Raw genomic sequence first — 13718 nt, 5'->3', positions numbered from 1 at the left:
GAAAAATACTTTTTTTGAGATGCGTTAGCGATATCTCCGAAACCTGTGGACCAAAGAAAAATTTTTTCGTATGAAAAACTACAAACGATTAAAAACGTATTTCAAAAAGAAAACACCCAAATTTGCTTAAATTGCTTGGTTTCTGCACAATGTATTATATTTTCGGAGTAACCATAAAAACTACAAAAAAATTAATTTCACTACAATCAATTTCATCGTTTGTAGTTATAGGAAAAATACTTTTAGTGCTTCCAAATTGCTGCGTTCTTGGTTTTATAGAGATGCGTTAGCGATATCTCCGAAACCTGTGGACCAAAAAAAAATGTTTTTTCGTATGAAAAACTACAAACGATTTAAAACGTATTTCAAAAAGAAAAAACCCAAATTTACTTAAATTGCTTGGTTTCCGCACAATGTATTATATTTTCGGAGTATCTATAAAAACTACAAAAAAAATTAATTTCACTACAATCAATTTCATCGTTTGTAGTTATAAGAAATGTACTTTTAGTGCTTCCAAATTAATGCGTTCCTAGTTTTTTTGAGATTCGTTAGCGATATCTCCGAAACCTGTCTACCAAAAAAATTTTTTTTCGTATGAAAAACTACAAACGATTTAAAACATATTTCAAAAAGAAAAAACCCAAATTTACTTAATTTGCTTGGTTTCCGCACAAATGTATTATATTTTCGGAGTAACTATAAAAACTACAAAAAAATGAATTTAACTACAATCAATTTCATCATTTGCAGTTATAGGAACAGTAACTTTTGTGCTTCCAAATTGCTGAGTTCTTGGTTTTTTTGAGATGAGTTAGCGATATCTCCGAAACCTGTGAACCAAAAAAAATTTTTTTTTCGTATGAACAATTACAAACGATTTAAAATGTATTTCAAAAAGAAAAAACCTAAATTTACTTAAATTGCTTGGATTCCGCAAAATGTATTATATTTTCGGAGTAACTATAAAAACTACAAAAAAACTAATTTCACTACAATCAATATCGTCGTTTGTAGTTATAGGAAAAGCACTTTTAGTGCTTCCAAACTGCTGCGTTTTTGGTTTTTTTGAGATGCGTTTGCAATATCTCTGAAACCTGTGGACGAAAAATAATTTTTTTTCGTATGAAAAACTACAAACGATTTAAAACGGATTTTAAAATAGAAAAAACGCGAATTTGCTTAAATTGCAAGGTTTCCGCACAATGCATTATATTTTCGGAGTAACTATAAAAACTACAAAAAACTAATTTCACTACAATCAATTTCATCGTTTTTAGTTATTGGAAAAGTACTTTTGGTGCTTGCAAATTGCTGCGTTCTTGGTTTTTTTGAGATGCGTTAGCGATATCTCCGGAACCTGTGGACCAAAAAAAAATTTTTTTCGTATGAAAAACTACAAACGATTTAAAACCTATTTCAAAAAGAAAAAAACCAAATTTGCTTAAATTGCTTGATTTCCGCACAATGTATTATATTTTCGGAGTAGCTATAAGAACTACAAAAAAATGAATTTCTCTACAATCAATCTCATCGTTTGTATTTATGGGAAAAGTACTTTTAGTGCTTCCATATTGCTGCGTTCTTGGTTTTCTTGAGATGCGTTAGCGATATTTCCGAAATCTGTGGACCAAAAAAAAAAAAATTTGTTTTCGTGTGAAAATCTACAAACGGGTTAAAACGTATTTCAAAAAGAAAAACTCCAAATTTGCTTAAATTGCTTGGTTTCCGCACAATGCATTATATTTTCGGAGTAACTGTAAAAACTACAAAAAAATGAATTTCACTACAATCAATTTCATCGTTTGTAGTTATAGGAAAAGCACTTTTAGTGCTTCCAAACTGCTGAGTTTTTGGTTTTTTTGAGATGCGTTTGCAATATCTCTGAAACCTGTGGACGAAAAATAATTTTTTTTCGTATGAAAAACTACAAACGATTTAAAACGGATTTTAAAATAGAAAAAACGCAAATTTGCTTAAATTGCAAGGTTTCCGCACAATGCATTATATTTTCGGAGTAACTATAAAAACTAAAAAAAACTAATTTCACTACAATCAATTTCATCGTTTTTAGTTATTGGAAAAGTACTTTTGGTGCTTGCAAATTGCTGCGTTCTTGGTTTTTTTGAGATGCGTTAGCGATATCTCCGGAACCTGTGGACCAAAAAAAATTTTTTTCGTATGAAAAACTACAAACGATTTAAAACCTATTTCAAAAAGAAAAAAACCAAATTTGCTTAAATTGCTTGGTTTCCGCACAATGTATTATATTTTCGGAGTAGCTATAAGAACTACAAAAAAATGAATTTCTCTACAATCAATCTCATCGTTTGTATTTATGGGAAAAGTACTTTTAGTGCTTCCATATTGCTGCGTTCTTGGTTTTCTTCAAATGCGTTAGCGATATCTCCGAAACCTGTGAAGCTAAAAAAAATTTTTTTTTCGTTTGAAAAACTACAAATGATTTAAAACGTATTTCAAAAGGAAAAAAACCAAATTTACTTAAATTGCTTGGTTTCCGCACAATGTATTATATTTTCGGAGTAACTATAAAAACTACAAAAAAACTAATTTCACTACAATCAATATCGTCGTTTGTAGTTATAGGAAAAGTACTTTTAGTACTTCCAAATTGCTGCGTTCCTGGGTTTTTTGAGATGCGTTCGCGATATTTCCGAAATCTGTGGACCAAAAAAAAAAATTTTTTTTCGTATAAAAATCTACAAACGGTTTAAAACGTATTTCAAAAAAAAAACCCCAAATTTGCTTAAATTGCTTGGTTTCCGCACAATGCATTATATTTTCGGAGTAACTGTAAAAACTACAAAAAAATGAATTTCACTACAATCAATTTCATCGTTTGTAGTTATAGGAAAAGCACTTTTAGTGCTTCCAAACTGCTGCGTTTTTGGTTTTTTTGAGATGCGTTTGCAATATCTCTGAAACCTGTGGACGAAAAATAATTTTTTTTCGTATGAAAAACTACAAACGATTTAAAACGGATTTTAAAATAGAAAAAACGCAAATTTGCTTAAATTGCAAGGTTTCCGCACAATGCATTATATTTTCGGAGTAACTATAAAAACTACAAAAAACTAATTTCACTACAATCAATTTCATCGTTTTTAGTTATTGGAAAAGTACTTTTGGTGCTTGCAAATTGCTGCGTTCTTGGTTTTTTTGAGATGCCTTAGCGATATCTCCGGAACCTGTGGACCAAAAAAAAATTTTTTTCGTATGAAAAACTACAAACGATTTAAAACCTATTTCAAAAAGAAAAAAACCAAATTTACTTAAATTGCTTGGTTTCCGCACAATGTATTATATTTTCGGAGTAGCTATAAGAACTACAAAAAAATGAATTTCTCTACAATCAATCTCATCGTTTGTATTTATGGGAAAAGTACTTTTAGTGCTTCCATATTGCTGCGTTCTTGGTTTTCTTGAGATGCGTTAGCGATATCTCCGAAACCTGTGAAGCTAAAAAAATTTTTTTTTTCGTTTGAAAAACTTCAAATGATTTAAAACGTATTTCAAAACAAAAAAAACCAAATTTACTTAAATTGCTTGGTTTCCGCACAATGTATTATATTTTCGGAGTAACTATAAAAACTACAAAAAAACAAATTTCACTACAATCAATATCGTCGTTTGTAGTTATAGGAAAAGTACTTTTAGTACTTCCAAATTGCTGCGTTCCTGGGTTTTTTGAGATGTGTTAGCGATATTTCCGAAATCTGTGGACCAAAAAAAAAATTTTTTTTTCGTATGAAAATCTACAAACGGTTTAAAACGTATTTCAAAAAGAAAAACCCCAAATTTGCTTAAATTGCTTGGTTTCCGCACAATGCATTATATTTTCGGAGTAACTGTAAAAACTACAAAAAAATGAATTTCACTACAATCAATTTCATCGTTTGTAGTTATAGGAAAAGCACTTTTAGTGCTTCCAAACTGCTGCGTTTTTGGTTTTTTTGAGATGCGTTTGCAATATCTCTGAAACCTGTGGACGAAAAATAATTTTTTTTCGTATGAAAAACTACAAACGATTTAAAACGGATTTTAAAATAGAAAAAACGCAAATTTGCTTAAATTGCAAGGTTTCCGCACAATGCATTATATTTTCGGAGTAACTATAAAAACTACAAAAAAATTAATTTCACTACAATCAATTTCATCATTTGTAGTTATAGGAAAAATACTTTTAGTGCTTCCAAATTGCTGCGTTCTTGGTTTTATAGAGATGCGTTAGCGATATCTCCGAAACGTGTTGACCAAAAAAAATTGTTTTTCGTATGAGAAACTACAAACGATTTAAAACGTATTTCAAAAAGAAAACCCAAATTTACTTAAATTGCTTGGATTCCGCACAATGTATTATATCTTCAGAGTAACTATAAAAGCTACAAAAAATTAATTTCACTACAATCAATTTCATAGTTTGTAGTTATAGGAAAAGTATTCTTAGTGCGTCCAAATTGCTGGGTTCTTGGTTTTTTTGAGATGCGTTAGCGATATCTCCGAAACCTGTGGACCAAAAAAAAATTTTTTTTCGCATGAAAAACTACAAACGATTTAAAACGTATTTAAGAAAGAAAAAAACCAAATTTGCTTAAATTGCTTGGTTTCCGCACAATGTATTATATTTTCGGAGTAGCTATAAGAACTACAAAAAAATGAATTTCTCTACAATCAATCTCATCGTTTGTATTTATGGGAAAAGTACTTTTAGTGCTTCCATATTGCTGCGTTCTTGGTTTTTTTGAGTTGCGTTAGCGATATCTCCGAAACCTGTGGACCAAAAAAAATATTTTTTTTCGTATGAAAAACTACAAACGAATTAAAACGTATTTTAAAAAGAAAAAACCAAATTTACTTAAATTGTTTGGGTTCCGCACAATGTATTATATTTCCGGAGTAACTAGAAAAACTACAAAAAAATGAATTTCACTACAATCAATTTCATCGTTTGTAGCTATAGGAAAATCACTTTTAGTGCTTCCAAATTATTGCGTTCTTGGTTTTTCTGAGATGAGTTAGCGATATCTCCGAAACCTGTGGACCAAAAAAAAATTTTTTTGTATGAAAAATTACAAACGTATTTCAAAAACAAAAAAAACCAAATTTACTTAAATTGTTTGGTTTCCGAACAATGTGTTATATTTTCGGAGTAACTACAAAAACTACAAAAAAATTTATTTCACTACAATCAATTTCATAGTTTGTAGTTATAGAAAAAGTAATTTTGGTGCTTCCAAATTGCTGCATTCTTGGTTTTTTTTGAGATGCGTTAGCGATATCTCCGTCACCTGTGCACAAAAAAAAATTTTTTTCGTATGAAAAACTACAAACGATTTAAAACGTATTTTAAAAAGAAAAATCCCAAATTTACTTAAATTGCTTGGATGCCGCACAATGTATTATATTTTCGGAGTAACTATAAAAACTACAAAAAAATGAATTTCACTACAATCATTTTCATCTTTTGTAGTTACAGGAAAAGTACTTTTAGTGCTTCCAAACTGCTGCGTTCTTGGTTTTTTTGAGATGCGTTAGCGATATCTCCGAAACCTGTGGACCAAAAAAAAATTTTTTTTCGTATGATAAACTACAAACGATTTAAAACGCATTTCAGAAATAAAAAACCCAAATTTGTTTAAATTGCTTGGTTTCCGCACAATGTATTATATTTTCGGAGTAACTATAAAAACTACAAAAAAATTAATTTCACTACAATCAATTTCATCGTTTGTAGTTATATGAAGAGTACTCTTGGTGCTTCCAAATTGCTGCATTCTTGGTTTTTTTTGAGATGCGTTAGCGATATCTCCGTCACCTGTGCACAAAAAAAAACTTTTTTTTCGTATGAAAAACTACAAACGATTTAAAACGTATTTTAAGAAGAAAAATCTCAAATTTACTTAAATTGCTTGGATGCCGCACAATGTATTATATTTTCGGAGTAACTATAAAAACTACAAAAAAATGAATTTCACTACAATCATTTTCATCGTTTGTAGTTACAGGAAAAGTACTTTTAGTGCTTCCAAACTGCTGCGTTCTTGGTTTTTTTGAGATGCGTTTGCGATATCTCCGAAACCCGTGGACCAAAAAAAAATTTTTTTTTCTTATGAAAAACTACAAACGATTTAAAACATATTTCAGAAAAAAAAACCCAAATTAACTTAAATTGCTTGGTTTCCGCACAATGTATTATATTTTCGGAGTAACTATAAAAACTACAAAAAAATGAATTTCACTACAATCAATTTCATCGTTTGTAGTTATAGGAAAAGTACTTTTAGTTTTTCCAAATTGCTGCGTTCTTGGTTTTTTTGAGATGCGTTAGCGATATCTCCGAAACCTGTGGACCAAAAAAAAATTTTTTTTCGTATGAAAAACTAAAAACGATTTAAAACGTATTTCAGAAAGAAAAAACCCATATTTACTTAAATTGCTTGGTTTCCGCAAAATTTATTATTTTTTCGGAGTAAATATAAAAACTACAAAAAAATTAATTTCACTACAATCAATTTCATCGTTTGTAGTTATAGCAAAAGTAATTTTAGTGCTTCCAAATTGCTGCGTTCTTGGTTTTTTTGAGATGCGTTAGCGATATCTCCGAAACCTGTGGACGAAAAAAAAATTTTTTTTCGTATGAAAAACTACAAACGATTTAAAACGTATTTCAAAAAGAAAAAACCCAAGTTTGCTTAAATTGCTTGGTTTCCGCTCAATGTATTAAATTTTCGGAGTAACTATAAAAATTAAAAAAAAAATGAATTTCACTACAATCAATTTCATCGTTTGTAGCTATAGGAAAAGTACTTCTAGTGCTTCCAAATTGCTGCGTTCTTGGTTTTTTTTGAGATGCGTTAGCGATATCTCCGAAACCTGTGGACCAAAAAAACATTTTTTTTCGTATGAAAAACTACAAACGATTTAAAACGTATATCAAAAAGAAAAAACCCAAATTTGCTTAAATTGCTTGTTTTCAGCACAATGTATTATATATTTTCGGAGTAACTATAAAAACTACAAAAAAATTAATTTCACTACAATCAATTTTATCATTTGTAGTTATGGGAAAAGTACTTTTAGTGCTACCAAATTGCAGCGTTCTTGGCTTTTTAGAGATGCGTTAGCGATATCTTGGAAATTTTTTTTCGTATGAAAAACTACAAACGATTTAAAACGTATTTCAAAAAGAAAAAACCCAAATTTTCTTAAATTACTTGGTTTCCGCACAATGTATTATATTTTCGGATAACTATAAAAACTACAAAAAAATTAATTTCACTATAATCAATTTCATCGTTTGTAGTTATGGAAAAAGTTCTTTTGGTGCTTCCAAATTTCTGCTTTCTTGGTTTTTTTGAGATTCGTTAGCGATATCTCCGAAACCTGTGGACCAAAAAAAATTTTTTTTTGTATGAGAAACTGCAAACGATTTAAAAGGTATTTCAAAAAGAAAAAAACCAAATTTAATTAAATTGCTTGGTTTCCGCACAATGTATTATATTTTCGGAGTAACTATGAAAATTACAAAAAAATGAATTTCACTACAATCAATGTCATCGTTTGGAATTATAGGAAAAGTACCCTTAGTGCTTCCAAACTGCTGCGTTTTTGGTTTTTTTTAGATGCGTTAGCGATATCTCGGAAACCTGTGGACGAAAAAAAATTGTTTTTTCGTATGAAAAACTACAAACGATTTAAAACTTATTTCAAAAACAAAAAAACCCAAATTTACTTAAATTGCTTGGTTTCCGCACAATGTATTATATTTTTGGAGTAAATATGAAAACTACAAAAAAATTAATTTCACTACAATCAATTTCATCGTTTGTAGTTATAGGAAAAGTACTTTTAGTTTTTCCAAATTGCTGCGTTCTTGGTTTTTTTGAGATGCGTTAGCGATATCTCCGAAACCTGTGGACCAAAAAAATTTTTTTTCGTATGAAAAACTACAAACGATTTAAAACGTATTTCAGAAAGAAAAAACCAAATTTGCTTAAATTGCTTGGTTTCCGCACAATGTATTATATTTTCGGAGTAACTATAAAAACTACAAAAAAATGAATTTCACTACAATCAATTTTATCGCTTGTAGTTATAGGAAAAGTACTTTTAGTGCTACCAATTTGCTGCGTTCTTGGTTTTTTTGAGATGCGTTAGGGATATCTCCGAAACCTGTGGACCAAAAAAAATTTTTTTTTTCGTATGAAAAACTACAAACGATTTAAAACGTATTTCAGAAAGAAAAAACCCAATTTACTTAAATTGCTTGGTTTCCGCACAATGTATTATATTTTCGGAGTAACTATAAACACTAAAAAAAATGTATTTCAGTACAATCAATTTCATCGTTTGTAGTTATAGGAAAAAGTTCTTTTGGTGCTTCCAAATTTCTGCTTTCTTGGTTTTTTTGAGATTCGTTAGCGATATCTCCGAAACCTGTGGACCAAAAAAAATTTTTTTTTGTATGAGAAACTGCAAACGATTTAAAAGGTATTTCAGAAAGAAAAAAACCAAATTTGCTTAAATTGCTTGGTTTCCGCACAATGTATTATATTTTCGGAGTAACTATGAAAATTACAAAAAAATGAATTTCACTACAATCAATGTCATCGTTTGGAATTATAGGAAAAGTACCCTTAGTGCTTCCAAACTGCTGCGTTTTTGGTTTTTTTTAGATGCGTTAGCGATATCTCGGAAACCTGTGGACGAAAAAAAATTGTTTTTTCGTATGAAAAACTACAAACGATTTAAAACTTATTTCAAAAACAAAAAAACCCAAATTTACTTAAATTGCTTGGTTTCCGCACAATGTATTATATTTTTGGAGTAAATATGAAAACTACAAAAAAATTAATTTCACTACAATCAATTTCATCGTTTGTAGTTATAGGAAAAGTACTTTTAGTTTTTCCAAATTGCTGCGTTCTTGGTTTTTTTGAGATGCGTTAGCGATATCTCCGAAACCTGTGGACCAAAAAAATTTTTTTTCGTATGAAAAACTACAAACGATTTAAAACGTATTTCAGAAAGAAAAAACCAAATTTGCTTAAATTGCTTGGTTTCCGCACAATGTATTATATTTTCGGAGTAACTATAAAAACTACAAAAAAATGAATTTCACTACAATCAATTTTATCGCTTGTAGTTATAGGAAAAGTACTTTTAGTGCTACCAATTTGCTGCGTTCTTGGTTTTTTTGAGATGCGTTAGGGATATCTCCGAAACCTGTGGACCAAAAAAAATTTTTTTTTTCGTATGAAAAACTACAAACGATTTAAAACGTATTTCAGAAAGAAAAAACCCAATTTACTTAAATTGCTTGGTTTCCGCACAATGTATTATATTTTCGGAGTAACTATAAACACTAAAAAAAATGTATTTCAGTACAATCAATTTCATCGTTTGTAGTTATAGGAAAATTACTTTTGTTGCTTCCAAATTGCTGCTTTCTTGGTTTTTTTGAGATGCGTTAGCGATATCTCCGAAACCTGTGGACCAAAAAAAATTTGTTTTTCGTATGAAAAACTACAAACGATTTAAAACGTATTTCAGAAAGAAAAAAACCAAATTTGCTTAAATTGCTTGGTTTCCGCACAATGTATTATATTTTAGGAGTAACTATAAAAACTACAAAAAAATGAATTTCACTACAATCAATTTTATCGTTTGTAGTTATAGGAAAAGTACTTTTAGTGCTACCAATTTGCTGCGTTCTTGGTTTTTTTGAGATGCGTTAGGGATATCTCCGAAACCTGTGGACCAAAAAAAAATTTTTTTTCGTATGAAAAACTACAAACGATTTAAAACGTATTTCAGAAAGAAAAAACCCAATTTACTTAAATTGCTTGGTTTCCGCACAATGTATTATATTTTCGGAGTAACTATAAACACTAAAAAAATGTATTTCAGTACAATCAATTTCATCGTTTGTAGTTATAGGAAAAGTACCTTTAGTGCTTCCACATTGCTGCGTTCTTGGTCTTTGGAGATGCGTTAGCGATATATCCGGAACCTGTGGACCAAAAAAAAAATTTTTTTCGTATGAAAAACTACAAACGATTTAAAACGTATTTCAAAAAAAATCCAAATTTACTTAAATTGCTGGGATTCCGCACAATGTATTATATTATCAGAGTAACTATAAAATCTACAAAAAAATTAATTTCACTACAATCAATTTCATCATTTGTAGTTATAGGAAAAATACTTTTAGTGCTTCCAAATTGCTGCGTTCTTGGTTTTATAGAGATGCGTTAGCGATATCTCCTAAACCTGTGGACCAAAAAGAAATTTTTTTCGTATGAAAAACTACAAACGATTTAAAACGTATTTCAAAAAGAAAAAACCCAAATTTAATTAAATTTCTTCATCGTTTGTAGTTATAGGAAAAGTACCTTTAGTGCTTCCACATTGCTGCGTTCTTGGTCTTTGGAGATGCGTTAGCGATATATCCGAAACCTGTGGACCAAAAAAAATTTTTTTTCGTATGAAAAACTACAAACGATTTAAAACGTATTTCAAAAAAAAAATCCAAATTTACTTAAATTGCTGGGATTCCGCAACATGTATTATATTATCAGAGTAACTATAAAATCTACAAAAAAAATTAATTTCACTACAATCAATTTCATCATTTGTAGTTATAGGAAAAATACTTTTAGTGCTTCCAAATTGCTGCGTTCTTGGTTTTATAGAGATGCGTTAGCAATATCTCCGAAACCTGTGGACCAAAAAAAAAAATTTTTTCGTATGAAAAACTATAAACGATTTAAAACGTATTTCAAGAAGAAAAAACCCAAATTTAATCAAATTGCTTGGTTTCCGCAAAATGTATTATATTTTCGGAGTAACTATAAAAACTACAAAAAATGAATTTCACTACAATCAATTTCATTTACTTAAATTTATTATTATAATTTAATTAATTTTCGGAGTAACTATAAAAACTACAAAAAAATTAATTTCACTACAATCAATTTCAACGTTTGTAGTTATAGGAAAAGTACTTTTGGTGCTTCCAAATTGCTGCTTTCTTGGTTTTTTTGAGATGCGTTAGCGATATCTCCGAAACCTGTGGACCAAAACAAAATTTTTTTTTCGTATGAGAAACTACAAACGATTTAAAACGTATTTCAAACAGAAAACCCAAATTTACTTAAATTGCTTGGATTCCGCACAATGTATTATATCTTCGGAGTAACTATAAAATCTACAAAAAATTAATTTCACTACTATCAATTTCATCGTTTGTAGTTATAGGAAAAGTTACTTTAGTGCTTCAAAATAGCTGCGTTCTTGGTTTTTTGAGATGCGTTAGCGATATCTCCGAAACCTGTGGACCAAAAAAAATTTTTTTTCCTATGAAAAACTACATACGATTTAAAACGTATTTCAAAAGGAAAAAAACCAAATTTACTTAAATTGTTTGGTTTCCGCACATTGTATTATATTTTCGGAGTAACTATAAAAGCTACAAAAAAATGAATTTCACTGCAATCAATTTCATCGTTTGTAGTTATAGGAAAAGTAATTTTAGTGCTTCCAAATTGCTGCGTTCTTGGTTTTTTTGAGATGTGTTAGCGATATCTCCGAAACCTGTGGACAAAAAAAAATTTTTTTCGTATGAAAAACTACAAACCATTTAAAACGTATTTCAAAAAGAAAGAGCCAAATTTACTTAAATTTGGGTTCCGCACATTGTATTATATTTTCGGAGTAACTATAAAAACTACAAAAAAATGAATTTCACTACAATCAATTTCATCGTTTGTAGTTATAGGAAAATTACTTTAAGTGTTTCAAAATTACTGCGTTCTTAAAACGTTTTTCAAAAAAAAAAAAAAAAACCAAATTTACTTAAATTGTTTGGTTTCCGCAAAATGTGTTATATTTTCGGAGTAACTATAAGAAAAATGAAATTCACTACAATCAGTTCCATCGATTGTAGATATAGGAAAAGTACTTTTAGTTTTTCCAAATTGCCGCGTTCTTGGTTTTTTTTAGGATGCGTTAGCGATATCTCCGAAACCTGTGGACAAAAAAAATCTTTTATCTTATGAAAAACTACAAACGATTTAAAACGTATTTTGCTTAAATTGCTTAGTTTCCGTACAATGTATTATATTTTCGGAGTAACTATAAAAACTACAAAAAAATGAATTTCACTACAATCAATTTCATCGTTTTTAGTTATAGGAAAAGCACTTTTAGTGCTTCCAAATTGCTGCGTTCTTGTTTTTTTTGAGATGCGTTAGCGATATCTCGGAAAACTGTGGACAAAAAAAAAATTTTTTTCGTATGAAAAACTACAAACGATTTAAAACGTATTTAAAAAAAACCTAAATTTACTTAAATTGCTTGATTTCCGCATAATGTATTATATTTTCGGAGTAACTATAAAAACTATAAAAAAATAAATTTCCCTACAATCAATTTCATCGTTTGTAGTTATAGGAAAAGTACTCTTAGTGCGTCCAAATTGCTGCGTTCTTGGTTTTTTTGAGATGCGTTAGCGATATCTCCGAAACCTGTGGACCAAAAAAACATTTTTTTTCGTATGAAAAACTACAAACCATTTAAAACGAATTTCAAAAAAAAAAACCCAAATTTACTTAAATTGCTTCGTTTCCGCACAATGTATTATATTTTCGGAGTAACTATAAAAACTAAAAAAAAATTAATTTCACTACAATCAATTTCATCGTTTGTAGTTATAGGAAAAATACTTTTTTTGAGATGCGTTAGCGATATCTCCGAAACCTGTGGACCAAAGAAAAATTTTTTTCGCATGAAAAACGATTTAAAACATATTTCAAAAAGAAAAAACCCAAATTTACTTAATTTGCTTGGTTTCCGCACAAATGTATTATATTTTCGGAGTAACTATAAAAACTACAAAAAATGAATTTAACTACAATCAATTTCATCATTTGCAGTTATAGGAACAGTACTTTTTGTGCTTCCAAATTGCTGAGTTCTTGGTTTTTTTGAGATGAGTTAGCGATATCTCCGAAACCTGTGAACCAAAAAAATTTTTTTTTCGTATGAACAATTACAAACGATTTAAAATGTATTTCAAAAAGAAAAAACCTAAATTTACTTAAATTGCTTGGATTCCGCAAAATGTATTATATTTTCGGAGTAACTATAAAAACTACAAAAAAATTGATTTCACTACAATCAATTTCATCTTTTGTAGTTATAGGAAAAGTACTTTTAGTGCTTCCAAACTGCTGCGTTCTTGGTTTTCTTGAGATGCGTTAGCGATATCTCCGAAACCTGTGAAGCTAAAAAAAATTTTTTTTTCGTTTGAAAAACTACAAATGATTTAAAACGTATTTCAAAAGGAAAAAAACCAAATTTACTTAAATTGCTTGGTTTCCGCACAATGTATTATATTTTCGGAGTAACTATAAAAACTTCAAAAAAAACTAATTTCACTACAATCAATATCGTCGTTTGTAGTTATAGGAAAAGCACTTTTAGTGCTTCCAAACTGCTGCGTTTTTGGTTTTTTTGAGATGCGTTTGCAATATCTCTGAAACCTGTGGACGAAAAATAATTTTTTTTCGTATGAAAAACTACAAACGATTTAAAACGGATTTTAAAATAGAAAAAACGCAAATTTGCTTAAATTGCAAGGTTTCCGCACAATGCATTATATTTTCGGAGTAACTATAAAAACTACAAAAAACTAA

The sequence above is a fragment of the Eurosta solidaginis genome, chromosome 2 (assembly GCF_040869045.1).
Source record: "Eurosta solidaginis isolate ZX-2024a chromosome 2, ASM4086904v1, whole genome shotgun sequence".
NCBI lineage: Eukaryota > Metazoa > Arthropoda > Insecta > Diptera > Tephritidae > Eurosta > Eurosta solidaginis.
Note: the sequence above shows the minus strand (reverse complement) of the source record.